Raw genomic sequence first — 4563 nt, forward strand, 5'->3', positions numbered from 1 at the left:
GTCGATGGATGCTTCAATGCAACGACCGGTGCTGCGATGCAACCTCGTCGCCGCTGCTGCTGCTGCTAGTTGGATGGGGCGCGGAGCTAGAGGAGACACCGACGCTGCATGGCAACCTCGTCGTCGCTGCTATGCAGCACTCCCGACGCACATGACAAGAGGCGACGGTGCGGCGATGTAGCTCGTCGGCGCTGCGAGGCAGCACTCCTGAGGCTGAAAGCCGGCGTCACTGTGAAGGCTGCGACGATGCTGCGCGACGGTTGGGATGCTGCAGGGGCTGGCGGCGAAGTTGTGTGGTCGGTTGCAATGGAGCATACAAGGGAGGCCGGAGGCGGCGCTGCTGCAACGCACCTCGCTGCCGATGCAAGGGAGGTCGGAGGCGACCGCAGCTCGCGCGCCGGTGCTGCAACCCAGCACACGCAAGGGAGGTGGGGCGCGACGCTGTAGGGAGGACCTGGTGCTACAGTGGGAACTTCGACGCTTTTTCTTTCTTGGTGTTGTTGGTGTTGCGATGCAGCGACGCTGCGACGGCTACCCGGCGTTGCTATGTGGCGGCTGGAGTCAATGGGCGAGGGGCGCGTGCTGTTTGCATCGGACGCGGCTAGAGGAGAACGAAAGGGGGAGATGCGACCAGAGGAGGATGACTCCATGTCGCGTTGACTGGATCCGACGGCTAGCGACCAAAAGATCACCATTAATTTGCATGGTTTTCATGCTGAAGAATTTTTATTTTTTTTGCAGTAGGCTTAAAGTGTTGTCCTCACGGATCTTGAATGTGTATCCTTGTAGAATATACTGAACTGGTACTGCTTAATATACTGAACAGGTCATGCTACATTTATCCTCATTTAAACTTTCTTCAACGTGGGCAGGCTACAGATAAATAGAAGGTAATCTTGTTGGTCCAGGGTGAGCCTTCTTGGATGTTGTAAGTTCAGTGGATTTCAAGCTCCAGCAAAACCGGCGTCCATTTGATCTATCCCTCGACCAACATAGAGGACTGAGTAACATCACAAGACTGGTAAGCATTAGTGTTTTACTTATTTATTCCACTTACTTGCTCTTCTCACTACTCTATTCTGCTGTAATCTGTTATGGAGAAGTTGGTATAAGAACTTGATTTTTTTTATGAGATGTATCTAACAGACACCAATCATGCACATGAAGTCATATTGATCGAATGATCGTTGTGCATGCAGAACAGGTAATGCTTCGGAACAAGGGTCTCAAAACTATGCAAACGATCTTCCGAGGTGCTGGTGCCATGTTGTTGATTTAACTTGGTCAGGAAACCCCTTCGCCTACCACATACCAGGCAAGATATTTTTATTGCCAAGTAACTAATCCGATTGTATATTTTCTGCTTTTATCTGCCTTTGAAGCTATTTACTTTCTTTTTAGAAAATAAAAAATTGGAAAGTATTGTTTCCTAACTATGACAGAATTTAATTATAGGGTGAAGATGAGAAAATTTATAAAAAGGAAGCCCCTCTGGACGCACAAGATGGATGGATTTTTACTGCACATTACTGGAAAAACATTGTAGCTTTTCAATTTCAGGTTGGTCAGTTTTCTTCCCTTCAAAGGGTGCATGGCGTGAAGTTATTGCTGATCTAACCTGGAAGAATCTCATAGGCTGTATAACCGTTACGAGAGCTTGGTGTAATCTGATGCAAACCGGAACTAGATTAGCAGTTCCAAAGATGAATGGAGCAGCGGAGTTGCATATGAAGGCAAACCTAACAAGTTTGCATCATAGTTGCCCAGGAAGGTAGGAACTCATTTGCTGCTGTACTAACTGAACTATTTTCTTATAGGCAATGAGATTTTGATCATGGAAGGATGCGGCTATTTTGATGAGAGTATAATGCAGGAGATCGGTTATTATATCTGACTGTATTGTAATGTAGTACTCCCTCCGTCTCAAAAGAAGTTAGTACAAAATTGAGACACTTATTTTGGGACGGAGGGAGTACATTACTGTGATTTTTTGCTTATGTTGTACACATCTAGAATAGGAAACAATGAGATGGTCTATCTGCACGAAGTTTAGTTCAGAAACTACATGCAAATGTTAAAAATTCAGAATGTTCGGGAGAGAGTAGAACAGAGAAGGGAGAGAAGGAACAACCAAGATCCAAGCTTTGTGCTACCACTCCATCACATATGGTCTACAATCTTGGTTACTCGATGTTCAGATTATTGTAATTTTTGTACCTAAAAGGTCTTAACTATATTAAGCGTGTATAATTTTCAAATATTAATAGTTAAGTTCTTGAAACCCTATGAAGCAATCACCTGTACCCCATGATCTTACTACGCTTCACATAGCTGAGTTAGCGCTACGTTTTGCATGACATTCTTTGATGAATCTTCATTTGTTGGTCAATTGTATCCTGGTCTACATGGTTACATTTTGTTGTTTCAAATAATAGTGTTTTCCTCATCAATGGGTTTTGCTTTAGGTAATATAAGACACATGATCGATGTCCATGAGGGGAGCAGTACCCAGATTTCCCATGGTCAGCAGAACGGCCAGGGTCTTATTTCTTAGTGGATAGTTGGTTTCTGGTGGATCCAATCACCATTTCTTGGAAAATATTTCCAGAGCAAATGGTACAAGTGATAATGTACCAGTGCTTTCACTTGAGCATGTAGAAGTAGTACTTGAAATGTATGGGGTCAATGATGAAGGGGTATGCTCTGTTTATATGGTCACTCTTCCATTTATTTTCCAAGGTGAAAACCATCTTCAAAGCACCCCAGCAGCCAACAACAATGCTCCTTCACCGGCAGGCTGTTTGATTTTTGGTGAACCTTTTGTATCATTTTGATTACAGATTGGGAGGATTGTACATAGAGAGTTCCATCTTTTGGCGGACCTTTTGTATCATTTTGCTCATATATATTCGGGGAATTGTATATAGAGAGGAAGTAGCCACGTCCAAGATCTTCTAATGTACAAGCAGATGATTGATGTGTGGAAATTGGGACCACATGCAGCGAAGAACAAGGGGTGCAGGGAAACAACATCTCAATCCTCCAAGGTTCGTTAATTCCCAGCAAAACATGAATGAGTTGATTTTGTTTGACTTTCCACGTACATGTGTGTTTCCTGTATTCTTGGTACCATGGTAAGGAAGTATTAAAATTTCAGGTTTTTCGTGTACTGTCATGTTTATGCATAAGCAGCTTCATTGTACATGACTTGGACTGGCTAATTTACTGTTCCATGTGAGTCTTTTTGTAATATGTTCCTCTGCATGATACTGTTGTTCAGATTATTGTATACATTGGTTTTTCATATTAGTGCTTTAAGTGAGAAGTGCCAAAATGGCCTGCACAACATTTACCATTGGATAAGACCGAATTAGTTGTTAATTTTTTTCTTTTAAAGCGGAATTATTTTCTGAATGGTGTTCCTCCAACGGAAGTGCTTCCGGCAAGAAGCACCAAAATAAGTATGCATGATACTTACCATTGAATAAGGTTGAAGTAGTTGTTATATCTTTCTTTCTTTTGGATTTGAAGTTGAGATATCTCCTGAATCGATGTATAACACATCGACAATACATCACTCTATTGATATGTTGGTGCTTAAACTCCTTGAATTGTTTTGCTAAAACATGAATTCTTCGTGTACATATTTAAATGTTATCCGGCACATTGAGTATTGACAGTTGTCTTCATGAATTCTATATTACTCTATTTCTTGAACTACAGTCTACATAGTCGCGACTGATTGAGGGGCGCGGCGTGTCGCCGCGCGGGGTAAGCTAGTATCATCTAGCACATACAGCTCCAACAGCAAGGCATGAATGCATGTCCCCAGCAAGGGATGCTAATTCATTTATGCTCTTCATTGACACATCACCGTCAAGGTCTGCAGCAACATTATTGTCAACCCATCCCCACGCGGCTCATTTAAGCTGAACACCTAACATTCTCTGATAGATTTTTTCTGCAAGACGCAACCTCGATAACAGCCAGTGGCGTAGCCAGGCCTTGGGCAACAATAAACACTTTACTATGTGTCACTGTAGCATGAAGTTGGCTAAGGCATTGGTCAAACCTGGCTACACCTCTGATGACGGCAATGGCCGCATCACAACAACGATAACGACGATGACACGGCGTCACTATAATGACAATCCTACACGGCCACATGATCCTGACAAAAATGATGTGTGCTTGATGGCTTTTCTTCAGTCCTAGCAAAACTGATGAACTCATGACCGACATCACCCTCTATCATCCGCAAGCTGCATCGTTCATGACTGCAGCTTCGTCATATACAACATGACATTTTTATGTGCCTCCAACTTATAAGTGCGGCTTATTCATCCATGACAACTACACCATTGACCACGACTACCTTGACCACAGGCACATCATCATGATCGGTCACCTTGACATCGACATAAAGGTCTATGTCTACAGCTACACATCGGCAACAACTCCAGTCAATATTGTCCGCATTGCCACTAGCGTCGACATCACTTCGGTTGTGACCACGGGAGGGAATAGAGGAGAGACAAGAAAGACACCATAAGGGGACGCATT

Source organism: Triticum urartu, unplaced genomic scaffold (assembly GCF_003073215.2).
Source record: "Triticum urartu cultivar G1812 unplaced genomic scaffold, Tu2.1 TuUngrouped_contig_5359, whole genome shotgun sequence".
Classification (NCBI taxonomy): domain Eukaryota; kingdom Viridiplantae; phylum Streptophyta; class Magnoliopsida; order Poales; family Poaceae; genus Triticum; species Triticum urartu.